Raw genomic sequence first — 18,688 nt, forward strand, 5'->3', positions numbered from 1 at the left:
CTAGAAGAGATTGGGGCCCTATCTTCAGTCTCCTCAAACAAAACAATTATCAGCAAGAATTTTGTATCCAGCAAAAGTAAGCATCATATATGAAGGAAAGATACAGTCTTTTTCAGACAAATGCTGAGAGAATTCGCCACTACCAAGCCACCACTACAAGAACTGCTAAAAGGAGCTCTAAATCTTGAAACAAATTCTGGAAACGCATCAAAACAGAACCTCTTCAAATCATAAATCACACAGGACCTTTAAAACAAAAATACAAGTTAAAAAACAAAAGAAAAACAAAAAAAACAAGGTACACAGGCAACAAATAGCATGACAAATGCAACGGTACCTCACATCCCAATACTAACATTGAATGGCCTAAATGCTCCACTGAAAAGTTACAGAACCACAGAATGGGTAAGAACTCACCAACCAACCATCTGCTGCCTTCAGGAGACTCACATAAACTAAAGTAAAGGGGTGGAAAAAGGCAATTCATGCAAATAGACAACAAAAGCGAGCAGAGGTAGCTATTCTCATATCAGACAAAAAAAAACTTTAAAGCAGCCGCAGTTAAAAGAGGCAAAGTGGGACATCATATAATGGTAAAAGGCCTTGTCCAACAGGAAAATACCACAATCCTAAACATATAGGCACCTAACACTGGAGCTTCCAAATGTATGAAACAATTACTAATAGACCTAAGAAATGAGATAGACAGCAACACAATAATAGCGGGGGACTTCAATACCCCACTGATAGCACTAGACAGGCCATCAAGACAGAAAGTCAACAAAGAAATAATGGATTTAAACTATACCTTGGGACAAATGGACTTAAAAGATATATACAGAAGATTTCATCCAACAACCGCAGAATACACATTCTATTCAACAGCATGTGGAACTTTCTCCAAGATAGACCATATGATAGGCCATAAAATGAGCCTCAATAAATTTAAGAAAATTGAAATTATATCAGGCACTCTCTCAGACCACAGTAGAATAAAACTGGAAATCAACTCCAAAAGGAACCTTCAAAATCATGCAAATACATGGAAATTAAATAACCTGCTCGTGAATGAGCACAGGGTCAAAAACAAAATGAAGATGGAAATTTAAAAATTCTTAGAACTGAACGACGGTAATGATAAAACCTGTCAAAATCTCTGGGATACAGCAAAGGCAGTGATAAGAGGAAAGTTCTTAGCCCTAAACATCTACATCAGAAAGACTAAAAGAGCACAAACTGATATTCTAAAGTCACACCTCAAGGAACTAGAGAAACAAGAACAAACCAAGCCCAGCAAAAGAAAGGAAATAACCAAGATCAGAGCAGAACTAAATGAAATTGAATTAAAAAAAAGATAAACAAAAAGCTGGTTCTTTGAAAAGATAAATAAAATTGATAGACCTTTAGCAAGACTAACCAAGAAAAGAAGAGAGAAAATCCAAATAACCTCATTAAGAAATGAAACAGGAGATATTACAACTGATACCAGTGAAATGTGAAAGATTATTCAAGGCTACTCTGAACATCTTTGTGTACATAAACTAGAAAACCTAGAAGAGATAGATAAATTCTTGGAAAAATACAACCCTTCTAGCTTAAATCAGGAAGAACTGCATACCCTGAACAGACCAATAACAAGCAGCAAGATTGAAATGATAATTTAAAAGTTACCAACAAAAAAAAGTCCAGGACCAGACAGATTCACAGTGGAATTCTACTAGACGTTCAAAGAAGAATTGGTACCATTCCTTTTGACACTATTCCACAAAACAGAGAAAGAAAGAACCCTCCCTAATTCATTCTATGAAGCCAGCATCACCCTAATACCAAAACCAGGAAAGGACATAACCAAAAAAGAAAACTACAGACCAATATCCTTCATGAGCATAGATGCTAAAATCCTTAACAAAATACTAGCTAACTGAATCCAACAACATATCAAAAAGATAATCTACCATGATCAAATGGATTTCATACCAGGGATGCAGGGATGGTTTAATATACACAAGTCAATAAATGTGATACACCACATAAACAGAATTTAAAACAAAAATCACATGATCATCTCAATAGATGCAGAGAAAGCATTTGACAAAATCCAGCATCGCTTTATGATTAAAACTTTCAGCAAAACTGGCATACAAGGGGCATACCTCAATGTAATAAAAGCAATCTATGACAAACCCACACCCAAAATAATACTGAATGGGAAGAGTTGAAAGCTTTCTGTCTGAGAACTGGAACAAGACAAGGATGCCCACTCTCGCCACTCCTCTTCAACATAGTACTGGAAGTCCTAGCCAGAGCAATCAGACAAGGGAAAGAAATAAAGGGCATCCAACTGGTAAAGAGGAAGTCACACTGTCACTGTTTGCTGACAGTATGGTCATTTACCTAGAAAACCCTAAAGACTCCTCCAGAAAGCTCCTAGAACTGATCAAAGAATTCAGCAAAGTTTCCAGAAATAAGATTAATGTACACAAATTGGTAGCTCTACTATATATCGAAAGCAACCAAGCAGAGAATCAAATCAAGAACTCATCCCCTTTTACAATAGCTGCAAACAAATAAAATGCTTAGGAATATACCTAACCAAGAAGGCAAAAGACCTCTACAAGGAAAACTATAAAACACTGCTGAAAGAAATCACAGATGACGCAAACAAATGGAAGCACATCCCATGCTCATAGAGGGGTAGAATCAATATTGTGAAAGTGACTATACTGCCAAAAGCAATCTACAAATTCAATGCAATTCCCATCAAAATACTGCAATCATTCTTCACAGAGTTAGAAAAAACAATTCTAAAATTCATATGGAACCAAAAAAGAGCCTGCATAGCCAAAGCAAGACTAAGCAAAAAGAACAAATCTGGAGGCATCACACTACCTGATTTCAAACTATACTATAAAGCCATAGTCACCAAAACAGCATGGTACTGGTATAACAATAGGCACATAGTGTGATGTTCCCCTTCCTGTGTCCATGAGTTCTCATTGTTCAATTCCCACCTATGAGTGAGAACATGCGGTGTTTGGTTTTCTGTCTGTGGATACATATGTAACAAACCTGCACATTGTGCACATGTACCCTAAAACCTAAAGTATAATAATAATTAAAGAATACAATCCAAAAAAAAAAATAGGCACATAGATCAATGGAACAGAATAGAGAACCCAGAAATACACCCAAATACTTACAGCCAACTGATCTTCGACAAAGCAAACAAAAACATAAAGTGGGTAAAGGACACCCTTTTCAACAAATGGTGCTGGGATAATTGGCTAGCCACATGTAGGAGAATGAAACTGGATCTTCATCTCTCACCTAATAACAGAAATCAACTCAAGGTGGGTTAAGGACTTAAATCTAAGACCTGAAACTATAAAAATTCTAGAAGATAACATTGGAAAAACCCTTCTAGACATTGGCTTAGGCAAGGATTTCATGACCAAGAACTAAAAAGCAACCGCAATAAAAACAAAGATAAGTAGTTGGGACTTAATTAAACTATAGAGCTTCTGCATGGTGAAAGGAACAGCAGAGTAAACAGACAACCCACAGAGTGGGAGAAAATCTTCACAATGTATGCATTTGACAAAGGACTAATATCCAAAATCTGCAACGAACTCAAAACAATGAGAATAAAAACAATCCCATCAAAAAGTGGTCAAAGGACATGAATAGACAATTCTCAAAAGAAGATACACAAAAGGCCAACAAACATATGAAAACAATGCTCAACATCACTAAATGATCAGAGAAATGCAAATCAAAACCACAATGAGATACCACCTCACTGCTGCAAGAATGACCATAATCAAAAAATCAAAAAACAGTAGATGGTGGCATGGATGCCATGATCAGGGAACACTTCTACACTGCTGGTGGGAATGTAAACTAGTACAGCCACTATGGAAAACAGTGTAGAGGTTCCTTAAAGAACTAAAAGTAGAACTACCATTTGGTCCAGCAATCCCACCACTGGGTATGTACCCAGAGGAAAAGAAGTCATTATACGAGAAAGATACTTGCATGTTTGTATCAGCACAATTCACAGTTGCAAAATCTTGGAACCTACCCAAATGCCCATCAGTCAACAAGTGGATAAAGAGACTGTGGTATATTTATATGATGGAATACTACTTGGCCATAAACAAGAATGAATTAACGGTATTTGCAGCAACCTGAGTGAGATTGGAGACTGTGCCTCAGTTTCCTCACCTGTAGAATGGATCTTTATAGGATCAAATAAGTTGAATCATATAAAGTGCTTAGAACATTGCCTGGCACATAGGAAGCTCTGAAAAAGGCTTAGCTGGTACAATAACTAGAGAATCTGTTTTAGAAATACTTTCCCTTAAACCATATTTTATAATAGCAAAGTTTGAAAACCTTCCTGCCTGCCTTTGTTCCCTCCCTTCCTTCCTTCTTTTCCTTTCCTCATTCCTCCCTTTCTTCTCTCCTTTCCTCCTTCCTTCCCTCCTTCCCTTCTGTCCTTACTGCCTTTCCTTCCCTCCCCTCCCTCCCGTCCCTCCTCCTTTCCTTCCCTCCCTCCCATCCCTCCATTCCTTCCCTCCCTCCCTCCCATCCCTCCTTTCCTTCCCTCCCTCCCTCCCATCCCTCCTTTCCTTCCCTCCCTCCCTCCCTCCCATCCCTCCTTTCCTTGCCTCCCTCCCTCCCATCCCTCCTTTCCTTCCCTCCCTCCCATCCCTCCTTTCCTTCCCTCCCTCCCTCCCATCCCTCCTTTCCTTCCCTCCCTCCCTCCCATCCCTCCTTTCCTTCCCTCCCTCCCTCCCATCCCTCCTTTCCTTCCCTCCCTCCCTCCCATCCCTCCTTCCTTCCCTCCCTCCTCCCTCCCTCCCTCCCATCCCTCCTTTCCTTCCCTCCTTCCCTCCCATCCCTCCTTTCCTTCCCTCCCTCCCTCCCTCCCTCTTTCTTTCCTCCCTCCCTCCCTCCCATCCCTCCTTTCCTTCCCTCCTCCCTCCCATCCCTCCTTTCCTTCCCTCCCTCCCTCCCTCCCTCCTTTCCTTCCCTCCCTCCCTCCCATCCCTCCTTTCCTTCCCTCCCTCCCTCCCATCCTCCTTTCCTTCCCTCCTCCCTCCCATCCCTCCTCCTTTCCTTCCCATCCCTCCTCCTTTCCTTCCCTCCCTTCCATCCCTCCTTTCCTTCCCTCCCTCCCTCCCGTCCCTCCTTTCCTTCCCTCCTCTCCCTCCTGTCCCTCCTCCTTTCCTTCCCTCCCTTCTATCCCTCCTTTCCTTCCCTCCCTCCCTCCCATCCCTCCTTTCCTTCCCTCCCTCCCTCCCATCCCTCCTTTCCTTCCCTCCCTCCCTCCCATCCCTCCTTTCCTTCCCTCCCTCCCTCCCATCCCTCCTTTCCTTCCCTCCCCCTCCCATCCCTCCTTTCCTTCCCTCCCCTCCCTCCTCCTTCCTTCCTCCTTCCTTCCTTTCTGTCTCTTTCCCCAGCAAATGAGAACTAACCATCACGGCCCAAGGATTTTTTCGGGAAAACATGGAAAGACTCTGGCTGATCACCCATCTGGATTCTTAGGGTTGAACTAAGTAGCTGAAGCCTGGAAATCAGTGTTTGTTACAGGATTTAAGGCTGAAGGTGGTTTCGCAGTAGTCCTCACTGTTAGCAGAAGACAATGTTCTCTGCGTCGTGGGGCCTCTCTGCAAGTAGAACCGCCTGCTTCCGGAGGCGCACACATTCACAGATGGTGCCGTGCTCCTCGCAATGCGCGCAGATTTTCATTTCCTCTTTCAAAAAGCAAATATGGGAATAATATAACTTTTCGGGGAAATGTGTATGAGAACTCGTAATTCTCGAGTTTTAAATGGAGAAAGGCTGCATGGAAGCCTCACGTGTGGCTGTAAAGCGTCCCTCTGGGTCCCCTGGGAAAACACTGCAGCCCAGCTAGAGAAGTCACAGCTGTACATCCTCACCTCCCTCCTCCTTTGCACACATCTGTTCAAGAAAAGCAGCCACAGGTCTTCAGGACTACGCATGGCACATGTTAAAGCTGTGTTTTGCTTGTTCTCGTAACAGAGTTGCTGGCTGCCGTCTGCCAGGAGCTGTGAGAGGGACCCAGTCTCAGGCAGACAGGAACCTCTGACGCTGGCCTTTCTCAGGAAGGGCCTGGGAGCATGGCCTCTTGGCTGGGCAGCTCCTGCCACAGCCTCTCACCCACAGGCCCACAGCACACATGGAGAACAGTGTTGCAGGTGCACTGGGAAGGGCCTTGCCTCCCACAGCAAAGCAGACCAGAGTGCTTGCTTTCTCCCTGGTCCTGCACCACGGAGACAAGGAAGGAATGTGTATGCCTGGAGCATCCCCTGTGCAGGCACCTCCTGGTCGCCCCATGCCCAGTATATTTACTTATCATTCAATCCTCACACACACGCCCAACTGCTCTTGCCCCTGATTTATGGATGAGGAACCCTGCATTAGTCTGTTCTCACGCTGCTAATAAAGACATACCCGAGACTGGGTAGTTTATAAAGGAAAGAGGTTTAATGGACTCGCAGTTGCACGTGGCTGGGGAGGCCTCACAATTATGGCAGAAGCTGAAAAAGAACAAAGGCACATCTTTCGTGGTGGCGGACAAGAAGGCACGTGCAGGGGAACTGCCCTTTATAAAACCATCAGATCTCAAGGCTTACCCACTATCACGAGAACAGCGCGGGAAAGACCCGCCCCCGTGATTCAGTTCCCCCCACCAGGTCCCTCCCACGACTCATGGGAATTACGGGAGCTACAATTCAAGATGAGATTTGGGTGGGGACACAGCCCAACCATATCAAACTCAAAGCTCAGAGGAGGTAAATCCAAACTAGGATTCAGTACTCGGAGGCCTTCAGCTGTGAGCATCCTGTCCCTCGTATCTGAACCATGCAAATCTATTGAAAGTTAGAAAAATTAAGATGAATGTGACCGTCTCTGTTTTGGTTTGGACTCTGTTCACACAGACTGTCCATTCCAGAGGGCTTTGGGGGAGCAGCAACTCCTCTTAACAAGACCGATGCCTGGATGGAGAATAGCGGTCACAACAGCCGTAATAAGCTGGGATTTATCAGGCCTGTGGAGTGTCAGGCCGGGGCTGAGTGCTCGGTAGAGGTCACCTCAGTCACGCCTCCAACAAGCCTGTGAGATGAGAGCAACATCCTACAAAGAAGGAGACTGAGGCTCGAGCACAGACTCCCCCAAGGTTGCACAGCTGGGGAGTCAGTGGAGTGAGGACTTGAGTCTGGGTCTGTCCAGGTCCTTCTGAGAATTTGAGAAGGTCTGACTTCCGTATGTGGGCACCTTGAACTTTCAGGGTGTCATGATGAGGCTGGTCAGGTGCACCTGTGCTGGAAGTAGGATTATATGAATGCAAAAAGCCCCTGAACTGAGGCACAGAGGACCCACCTACATAGGAATAGGGGAGCCCAAGGCCAGTCTTGCTGCCTCTCCAAGTTGTTTTCTCCCTCTGTAAAGGGAAACCGGCAGGTCTCATGCCTCTTCCTCTGGGAGTTACAGTGGGCATGAGAATGAGACAGCGGGTAGAAAAGGACAGGGTACGCCAGGCGCAGTGGCTCACATCTCTAATCTTAGCACTTTGGGAGGCCGAGAAGGGAGGATTGCTTGATCCCAGGAGTTCAAGACCAGGCTAGGCAATACAGTGAGACCTTGTCTCTACAGAAAATCAAAAAATTAGCTGGGCATGGTGGCGCACGCCTGTCGTCCCAGCTACGCAGGAGGCTGAGGTAGAAGGATCGCTTGAGCCCCAAGAGGTCGAGGCTGCAGTATACCAAGATCGCACCACTGCACTCTAGACCGAGTGACAGAGTGAGACCCAGTCTCAGAAACAAACGAACAAACAAAAACAGGGCACAAACTGGAGGGGTGACTACATGTGTGTTAGAGACACAGGGCTGACCCACCAGGGGTAAGTGTGAGCCTGTTTTTTCAGGCTGGCTCAGGGCAGAGAATAAATGAGAAGTGAGAGCTCTGATCCATCTCGCTTTCCAGATCAGACTGCCCAAGTCTCCCTGGGACAGGAAGGGACGAGATCACTCTTCAGGCTGGGCTCTTTGTCAGGATGCCATAATCCACCAGCCCAGGCTCGTCACCAGACCCCAAGGGGAGATGGCAGTTCAGTGCTGCCCAAGGCCAAGCCCTCCCCTCAGGTGTCCTCCTGGCCCCCGGGCCCTGGCCTTCTTCCCCTTGGCTGCCCACATCTTGGATATTGCCTCTGATGGGTCACGGGCTCTACTGTTTTGCCCACAATGACTCTTCCGTGAGGCACCACCTGTGGGCAGGGTTCCATTCCCATGTGTCTGCAGGAGGAACCCCCCAGCCTGTTCTCAGTGGCTGCTTCTGCCTCTTGGTCACTCTGGGTGCGTCCCCTGGCCACAGAAATTCCCTTGTCCTCTCCTCTTCCTCACACAGTACACTAGGCCAGAGGCTCACAGGCCCCCACACACCCCCTCCGACTCCCAGGCACCTCTGGGCAGGCCTGGTTTCCGAAGTTCAGTACCACTCTAAGAGGGAGGGTCTGCAGAGCCCACTTAGCAGGCATCAGACCACGTTTCTTAAGAGGCATTGAGACCACCCTCTCCTTCACCCATCTATCCCTGCTTCCCCTTGAGGCCTCTTCTGGGCCAGCAGCCTTTCCCTGCTGCCAAATCCAAAGATGCCTTTCGGGCCCCAGCACTATGGATGCAGTCCCTTCCCGGCATCCCTGGCCTGGCGGTCACCCCCTCTGCATCTCTTCTGGAGGCTGTCATTCCCCCCAGGTGCTTGCACTCCCCACGCCCTGCCCTCCAGCCTGTCTTCTCTGTGTCTGCACTGTCTGGATGAGCCCTTCTTACCTTTGGTTTCCCCCATGACCTCCTTTGCCCATGACTCTCCAGCCCTGTGTCTCCAACCCGTCTGCACCCCAAGCTGCAGACTGCACCTGCCGACCTGCCTGACACTGCGCCCAGTGGCCCCTCAACTCGGCCTCTAAAGCAGCGCCACCCTTCCACCCCAAGCCAGCTCCTCCCCTGGGGTACTCCCTCTCAGTGGAGGTACCACCAACATTCTTGGGCTCAGAGTCCTGAGCCTGACATTTCTTGCCTTCTTTCTCTCTTTGACCCCACATACCAAAGGCCCTGTCATCTCCACCCTTTAAGAGTCTTCCAACCAGGGAGGCTGAGGCAGGAGAATCGGTTGAACCCAGGAGGCAAAGGTTGCAGTAAATCGAGATCATGCCATTGCGCTCCAGCCTGGGTGACAACAGTGAAACTCCGTCTGCGTCTCAAAAAAAAAAAAAAAAGTCTTCTACCAAGGCATGTTGTCTTGCCACCACTGCCTTGGGGAAAGCCATCATCTTGCCCTCTGGCACATGATTCCTGAGTGTACCAAAGGCCACCTCTCTCCCACCCCAGCCTTAAGGTGTGGACCAGACATCCCAGACTTGTCGGTTGCACCACGGTCCCTCCACCTCCTGGACACTGTGAGGGCAGGCTCCCTCCGTCAGAATGCTGAGCCCTGCTTATTTGGTTGACCAGCTCCACTTTGACCTTCAGGACCCAACGCAAGCTCTAGTTCCTTCACAGCACTTGTCAGATGGTAAAGAAATTGTCTGTTTTTATGTTTCCCCCACCCCTGAGGGCCACACACTTGCCTGAGCTTTGTGAAGGTGGGGAAACTGAGTCAAGTGTCCCAGCCCTTGGTTCAGGACTCAACATGAGTATCTGGGAACAAAGAGGCTGAGGCTGAGCGGGATGACCATGCCAGTGGCTGCTTTCTTTGGCCTGGCCTGCATTTTCTGGAGCTTGGGGGCTGTTTGCCACCCTCCTTTTTATGCTGCAATGTTGTATGTGTGACTTGCTTGATGCCCTGCCTGGAATTGGCCTGTTTCTAACAGATGCTCAGAGAATCACATACAGGCACCTGTTTCCTTACTTTGATTAGCTGAGTGAATGTGGCTAACATTCCTAGCACAGAGATTGGCACAGATTAGACACTCAGTCGATACCAGCACCGCCTTTTTCACCCATTCTGGGGAGGCACAAAGTTAACACTGGACCCCTGGACAAACCACTTGTTCGCCCAGATTGTGTTGGAATACAACATCTCATGCTGTTTTTTTGATCATTTAAAGTTGTTGAAAATAACGACCTACCAGGGTCCTCTTTTTGGCTACCTGTATCTGAGATTCACTCTATATTCAACGTAAAGTAACTGTCAGAAAAGTGTGACCCTGACGATGTCATTGTTTCTTTGCAACAACTGTCACATCTCAGCAGACCTCACAAGGCCTTTACCTAGTTTAAATCTCAGCCAAATCAAGATGTAAATAGAAATTGAATTTTAAACAGGAGCTGAGTTTTTTCAGAATTGTGAATGCAGTGAGTGTGTGGTTGGCAGAATAACGGCCCTGCAGCTGTCCACATTCTAATCCGTAGAACCTGGGAATATGGGACCCTGTGTGGCCAAGAGCAGTTAAGGTTGCAGACGGTGTTAAGGTTGTGGTATGGATTGAATTGTGTCCTCCTCAAAATTATTTTATTGAAGTCCTAACCCCCAGTATCTCAGAATGTGACCTTATTTGGAAACAGGGTCGCGGCAGATGTAATTAGGTAAAATGATACCATACTGAAGTAGGGTGGGGCCCTGATCTGATATGACAGGTATCCTTATAAGAAGAGGGTCATGTAAGGGCACAGACACACAGAGGACACTGTGGGAAGATGCAGGCTGGGGCTGGGGCCGGGGCTGGAGTGATGCTTCTGCATGCCAGGGAACACCAAGGCTTCCCAGCCGCCACCAGAACCTAGGAGAGAGACACAGAACACATTCTCCCTCAGGGCCCTTGGGGGGACCAGCCACACTGACACCATGGTTTTGGACTTCTGGCCTCCAGAACTGTGAGGGAATAGATTCCTGTTGTTTTAAGCCACCCAATGCATGATACTTTTATCGACAATCCTAGCAAACTAATACAGCTTGGTAGTCAGTTATGATGCTTTTATTGGCAGTTATTTTATCGGCAAATTTTAAGGGCAACTGATTATCATGTTGGTAATCAGCTGGCCTTAAAGTAGATTATTCTGGATTATCTGGGTGACTCTGGGGTCATCAGAAGGGTCCTTCCAAGTAGGAGATGAGGCAGAAGAGAAGGTGGGAGTGACACAGTGTGAGAAACAGTCCCCCGCCACTGCTGATCTTGAGGATGGAGGAAGAGGCCCCAAGCCAAGGAATGGGGCAGCGTGGAGCTGGAAAAGGCAGGAGACAGATTCTTCCCTGGAGTCGCCAGGAGGAACCAGCCCTCTCAGCACCCTGGTTTTAGATTTGAGAGACTCATGCCAGACTTCTGACCTCCAGAACTGTAAGATAATAGATCTGTGTTATTTTGAGCCATTAAGTTGGGGGTAATTTGTTAACAGTAGCAATAAGAATACAGGGTCTCCTGTGGTCACTGAGCTGCCTGAAGCATCTCATCAGGATGATTTAACTTGAAGCATATGCAGACGAACTGAGTCAGTGCTAGGCAGGAAAGGAAGCAGAGTCCGTTTTGACTCCTGCAGAGGAACAGGAGAAGGGGTGCCCTGAATTAGAGAAGTGTTAACTGTGGCTTCCTAAAGAATTAGTTTCAGCCACGCATAGTAGCTCATGCCTGTAATCCCAGCACTTTGGGAGGCCGAAGCAGGCAGATCACTTGATGCCAGGAGTTCAAGACCAGCCTGGCAAACATGCCAAAACTCCATCTCTACTAAAACTTCAAAAATGAGCTGGGGGTGATTGCTCACGTCCATAATCCCAGCACTTTGGGAGGCCAAGGTGGGCGGATCACTGGAGGTCAGGAGTTCAAGACCAGCCTGGCCAACATGGTGAAACCCCCATCTCTACTAAAAATACAAAAATTAGCCAGGTGTGGTGGAGCACACCTCTAATGCCAGCTACTCGGGAGGATGAGGCACCAGAATACCTTGAACTCGGGAGGTGGAGGCTGCAGTGAGCCGAGATTGCGCCATTGCACTCCAGCCTGGGCGACAGAGTGAGACTCCACTCAAAAAACAAACAGACAAACAAAAAAAGAATTACAGTATCATGCTTTTAAGAAGAGCAGCTAATTCAAACTTGGCTAATAAATATTGCTGTTAAAGTTTTTTAGGGCTTACTAGGAAAAAAATAGGGCTTACAATGTAATTGGAATATAAATTGTTTTACGGAACTACAGTCCTTTCCCAAATTACTGGATTTGAAGTCAATGTGATTGGACTGTGGTGTTTAGTTGTACAGTGTCGTTGAAGTATCATAGGTGGGCTCCTGTAGCCAGGGTGGTTTGGGTGAAATGATTTCTTTATGCCACCAAAAAAAAAAAAAAAAGGTTGTAAGAAAGTCATTTTCTGCCCATACCTCACTGAGATTTGTCAAGATCAGAAGCAAAAAGTCTAGCTGAAAAACAGCTAAAATACGCTGTGGAGTGCTTGTGCACGAAGTCCACACAGCAACCCCTGTAGACGGCTCCTCCTGCGCTGCAGGCGTGAACATGTGCACCCCGGGCACAGCCCTCTGCTCTCCCCTTCGGCTGCCTGCGGCTTAAGAAACACTTCGCTTCTGTGACTTTTCTTCGCTGATTTACAACTTGCTTCTGACCACCCACTGAAATCATTCTTTCAGTTGTGGTAAAATTCACATAAAATTTACCATCTTACCATCTGTAAATGTACAGTTCAGTGGCAGTACGTACATTCACCTCGTGCAGCCATCACCACCATCCAAACACAGAACTTTTCTATCTTCTCCAACTGAAAGTCTGCCCCCATTAAACACTCACTCCCTATTCCCCCTTCCCCTCAGCCCCTGGCAACCATCATTCTACTTTGTCTCTATAAATCTGACTGCTCCAGGGACCTCACCTAAGTGGAATTGCACAGGATTTGTCCTTTGGTTATTGGCTTCTTTCTCTTGGCATAAAGCTCATCCATGTCATAGCATGCATCAGAATCTCCTTTTTGACAACTAAGTAATATTCCCTTGTATGCACGTACTACACTTTATTCATCCTTTGATGGACACTTGGGTCATTTCCACCTTTTGGCTGTTGTGAATAATGCTGCTGTGAACACGGGTGTGCTAATATCTTCCCAGACCGTTTTTTAATCTGCAGTCAGTGGCCACGTGTCCTTCTAACACTGGATGATAGAGTTTAAAACTGCGTAAAACAGGATGCAGTGGCGTAGCTTATTCGCGGCTAACCCTGCGGACTGAGACGCAGCTCAGACGTCACTTCCCCAACCCCGAGGCAGAGCAGGGTGCCTCCCTGGGCCCCCACGACCCCGTGTTCACCTCCTCTACAGCAGTGAGCCTCGTATACTGCGGATCCGGCTGCTTGCGTGGCTCCTGTGGGCTGAGCCATATTTCTGGCTGTACATCTAGAACCCCAGGCAGAGCTGGGAAGTCGGAGGGGGAGGGGAAGAAGGGCGCGGAGCAAGGGCTGTTCCCTGAGCTGCCCGGTGTGGGGCCCACAGGCGTGAGTGCATTTGTGCTCCTCTCTCAGGGGGAGACTCAAGGTCCCCCATGGTGGGGTCGGGAGGCTGCGCTCTCGGCAGGTGGAGCTTGTTTTTAACTCCAGGGGCCCCAGGAGACGAGAGTTTATCAGTCCATCTGGCGATGCCCATTGCGCCATAGGAGGGAGGCAGGGGCAGCCCCAGAGGAGGGGTGAATGACAGAGCATCCCTGGCTGAGGAGCAAGGCGGCCCCTGTGGGCTGCACCTACACCTCATGTGCTGGGGGCTGTGTCACCCTCCCCCGGTGAGGCTCTGGGCTGTGACAAGGAGGGAGATTGTAAGGACTCCGCTGGAAAGGGCTAGACAGCAGGAAAGAGGGATGCATGAGGTATGTTCCATTCTGGCACGGGAAGCAAAGGAGAGAAGAGGCAGGACAGCCAGCCGCCCCTCACTGCTGTTCAGGAATCTCCCGTGTGAAAACAGTGCCCCTCCCAGGGCTGTTTCTCCAAATTGCTCAAATCAAGAAATCACTTTTGTGGGAAGCCTCTTAAATCTACACAACTTTTTGAATTAAATGTTTGCTTTTTCCACGTTCCACTTGACCCTGTTTCCCTGCAGATCTGGCTTTTTAAGTCAGCGGGGGGACAGGGGTTGTAGAGGCATCCGGGGCAGGACTACTGAGTCTTGCCCAGCTCTTCCCCCATCCCCCCAGTGTGTCCTGGATGTGACTTCTGTGTCGGCCAGAGTCGCCACCCACGTCCACTAGAGCACCTGCCGTGGTCACGTGCTGGGAATGGCCATGCATCCTGTGGCGTACGGCATGCCAGGTGGCAACCCCATGAGCAAGACATAGGTGCCCCACTTCTCAGGCTTGGCCCTGGAAGCACAGCAGATACAAAGGCGGGAGCAGACTCAAAGCTGCTTTCACAGTTGGGGTCAGCACAGTAGCGCCAGACAGGTCTCACCCTAAAGCCTGACGCCTTTATTCTCAAAGTTAACTGCACAAGGGCAGGACAAAGGAGATCTGGTGGGAGTCAGTTTGTGAGAGACAAAAAGCAGCCCAGGACGGGGAGGTTAATGTGTTTAATCTGGCTGCTTAAAAATACAGAAACAGTATCAAGTGGGACAACATTGATGAAGTCGGAGTCTCTATTTTAAAAAAGAAAAATCATCACATTCAAATTTGTTTTTCTTTTTTCTTTTTTTTTTCTTGGTTTTGGCTTTTTTTTTTTTTTTTTTTTTTTTTCCAGACTGAGTCTCACTCTGTCCCCCAGGCTGGCAGGCTGGAGTGCAGTGGTGCAATCTCGGCTCACTGCAACCTCTGCCTCCCTGGTTCAAACAGTTCTCTCACCTCAGCCTCCCAAGTAGCTGGAACCACAGGTGCACACCACCACGGTGGGCTATTTTTGTATTTTAGTAGAGACGGGGTTTCACCATACTGGCCAGGCTGATCTCGAACTCCTGACCTCAGGTGACCCACCCACCTTGGCCTCCCAAAATGCTGGGATTATAGGTGTGAGCCACTGCGCCCAGCCTGGACTTGATTCTATGGAGTACTTTTAGGTTCACATCAAAATTGAGAGGAAGGTACAGAGGTTTCTCATATACTGCCTGCTGCAGGCTCACATGGTCTCCCCTGCCAGAGTGCTACATTCGTTACAGCTGCTGGACCTACCCTGACACATCACTACATCACTGTCACCCACATCTATGGTTGGTCTTAGACTTCATTCTCAGTGTTGTGCATTTTGTGGGTTTGGACAGATTTATGACATGTTTCCACCATTATAGCATCATACAAAGCAGTTTCACTGCCCTAAAAATTCCCTGTGCTCCAACCAGTTTCCTTTTTTAATAAAAAGGAAAAGAGACCAGTTTATTTTGTGATTGTGAGCAAAGAAAGAAATAACACAGCCACCAATCTCCTATTCTGTGCCTCTTCTTCCCAGGCACAGTCATTGTTTTCCTTCAGGAGGGATGTGGCTTATTCTAGATTCACGGGTAATGGCCATGCCTGGGTCACGGCGTTCATCATTCTCATCTTGGGAAGAGCTTTGGGTCCTCCGAAGGCCCAGAAGTCTCGTGAACCTGGTTGATGCTCAGTAAATGTCTGCCCCGCTGAATATTTTCCGTATCTCCTTCCAAGAGCACATTCTGGTGTTCTTCCTTCTATTTTCTTGACCACAGCCCCCAGCAGGCATAAGATCTATGTCCTGGGGCCAGTGTTTTTACAGTGATGACTCTAGAAACCAGTCTGTTCTGAAAGCTTTCACCATTTCCCAGGAGCAATGAGAGAAATAGGCATACGTTTTTATTCATTTTAAAGATGCCTCCTTTATTTGAGACTATGTCTCTTCTGTATTTTTAGTGTTAAGGTGTATTCCGGGGGAGCGGTATGGTTGGGGCTGGGCACAGTGACTCACACCTATAATCCCAGCGCTTTGGGAGGCCGAGGCAGGTGGATCATCTGAGGTCAGGAGTTTGAGACCAGCCTGACCAACATGGTGAAACCCGTCTCTACTAAAAATACAAAAATTAGTCAGGCGTGATGGCGCATGCCTGTAAACCCGACTACTCAGGAGGCTAAGGCAGGAAAATCACTTGAACCTGGGAGGTGGAGGTTGCACTGAGCCGAGATCGTGCCATTGCGCTCCAGCCTGGGTGACAAGAGCGAAACTCCATCTCAAAAAAATAAAGAAGATGGTGGCTGTTTTTTTAGTATGTGTGTGCTTATTGTCCCTATTCATCACATTCATTCTTGCTGCTTCCAGGCCACATCTGGGCCATGTTGTCGTCTATAAGTAAGAAAAGTAGTGACTGAATAGAAAATGAATGGGAGGGATTGAACATCTGCCACACAAACTCTTTTGGCCAAAAGAAGAGAAAACTTAAAGGGGAACAAAAGAACTGTCTTCACATATTTAAGAAGGCCTCTGGGTTACTCCAAAGACCAGAACTAGGAGAAATGAACTAGGAGAAATGTGTAGAATTTAGCTCAATTCTCTTCGTGTTGAGTAGTGGCCGGGTGCTGAGATGGGAGACTCATGGCCACCCTGCAGGAGTTCTCCATCTCCTACCAAGGAGACAGTGACAGCAATGATAGCTAAGAGTTACATTTACACGGGCTTCAGGTGTGCCAGACGCTGTGGTAAGCAGTTTATGGACAATGTGCCACTTGTCCTCACGACTGCAAGGGAGTCACTGTGGCTCCCATCCCTGCCATGCAAGTCACGGATCCAAGAAGGGCTGCACTGGAGTTAGGCCCCAGAAGCCTGAGGATAGAGTGATGATTCTGCCAAGAGTTTTGGGACTTAGCTTCAGAGGAGGTGCCCTGGGACAAGGAGGGACAATTTGGCGTGGAGGGGAGGAGCCCAGGAAGCTCCGTCTTCTCAGCACCCGAGATGCCGGCGCCACCCCAGTTGGTTCAAACCAGCGCCGTCCTCACCGGGACTGCCGTGGGAGCCTTCTCTCTGGTCTCCCGGCCGCTGCTTCTGCCCACTATAAGCTGGTATCCACACCGAGCTGGTGGTCCTCTCAGAGCCGAAAGGAGCATGTCACTCCTCTCTCAAAACCCTCCAGGACTCGATCTTCTTTGAACAAGAGCCACCAGGGCCAGCCAGGCCCTAGGTATCTTGCCCTTCTGCCTCCCAAATCCCATCCTTTCCCCTCGCTCTCCCCTTCCTCACTCCACCTCTACCCCGCCAGCGTGCCCCTCCACCAGGGCCTTTGCACCCCTGTGACCTCTGCCTTGGAAGCCTTTTCCCATCTAGCCACGGGGCTCACTTCCTCCCAGGCTCTGCTCCGATGTCCGTTTCCCCGTGAGGCCTTCCCTGCATCCTGCTGTAAGATAACACTCACCCCCACCTACTCCCTGTTCTGCTCACGCTGCTTGACTTGTCTCTAAAGCACTTGTGACTGTGTGTTACGGTCTCTAATCTCATGCTATGGTGATATATGTGGTTCAGTGGGTATATGTGGTCTGCCCCCCTGAGAACGTAAGCTTCAGAGGGCAGGGACTTTGTTTCACTCACTGCCTCCTCATCAGAACCTAGAAGGTGTCTGGCACATGGGAGGCCCTCAATAAATCTGCAGTGCCTGGATGGGCAAATGAGCCACTCAGCTGGGACTGGAAAGTGAGAGACAGCTGGCACCATCCGGTGCCCGTTCGAAGGATCCTGCCAGTGGGAAGAGCTGTAGACTTTGCTCAGCAGCGGGATGGCCCGGCATGGCATGATCAGACTTGGCTTGGGGCGGGATTCAAGACTGTTGTTGACTAATGAGGAGGAACTGAGTGGCTGTCAGACCTGGCAGTGCACAGATCAAGCTGCTTTGTCAGGTGGTGAACTCTTGGGAGCGAGGAGTTTATGAGGCAGGACAAGAAAGGGCAAAGCCAGTTGGCTCATCCAGAAACCAAGCAGGGGAGATCCCTCAGTGTTCCCAAAAGGGCACTGGAAGCCGTTTGTGTGTCATGAGGAAGCATGATTCCCAAGCTGCTCAGCTGCTTCCCAGCGCCCTGAGGCCAACAGAGACGCCTACTGCATCGGATCGTCAGGCTATCAGGAAGGGAGCTGAAGTTTTATTTTTTGTTTTTTGTTTTTATTTTTGGGGGGACAGAGTCTCACTCTGTCACCCAGGCTGAAGTGCAGTGGCGTGATCTTGGCTTACTGCAACCTCCACCTCCTGGGTTCAAGCGATTCTCCTGCCTCAGCCTCCTGAGTAGCTGGGACTACAGGCGTGTGCCACCACGCCTGGATAATTTTTTGTATTTTTAGTAGAGACGGGGTTTCACCATGTTGGCCAGGCTGGTCTCGAACTCCTGACCTCAAGTGATCCACCCGCCTCAGCCTCCCAAAGTGTCTGGATTACAGGCATCAGCCACTGCCCAGCCTTAGCCAAAGTTTTAGAAGAACACTTTCAGACGCCAACCGCAATAGCCTCTGTCTTCCCATGGCCCACGACGTGCCACTCTCAAGCACCACAGCCATCTCTGGAGGGCCCAGGCTCTGGAAAGCAGGGAGGGCCTAGTTCTGGTTAATCAAGCTGGGACTGGTGTGGGCTGGGGGGTTCTTTGTCAATGGCTGTATCAATCCCCTATTGCCGCAGCAACAAGCAACTGCAACATCTCGGTCACTGACAGTAGCGCAGGCGGTAGTGGTGCTGGCTGTGTGTAGGGGCATTCCCTGTACCGGGACTGTTCTCTCAGC

General features: G+C 48.4%; 1 protein-coding gene across 1 annotated transcript in view; it reads left to right on the top strand.

Moving 5' to 3' along the window:
• The window catches only part of ADAMTS17 (ADAM metallopeptidase with thrombospondin type 1 motif 17), a 361,941-nt gene that overhangs the window by 319,676 nt on the left and 23,577 nt on the right, over nucleotides 1-18,688 (top strand). The window lies entirely within an intron of this gene.

The sequence above is a fragment of the Nomascus leucogenys genome, chromosome 6, assembly GCF_006542625.1.
Source record: "Nomascus leucogenys isolate Asia chromosome 6, Asia_NLE_v1, whole genome shotgun sequence".
Taxonomy (NCBI): Eukaryota; Metazoa; Chordata; class Mammalia; order Primates; family Hylobatidae; genus Nomascus; species Nomascus leucogenys.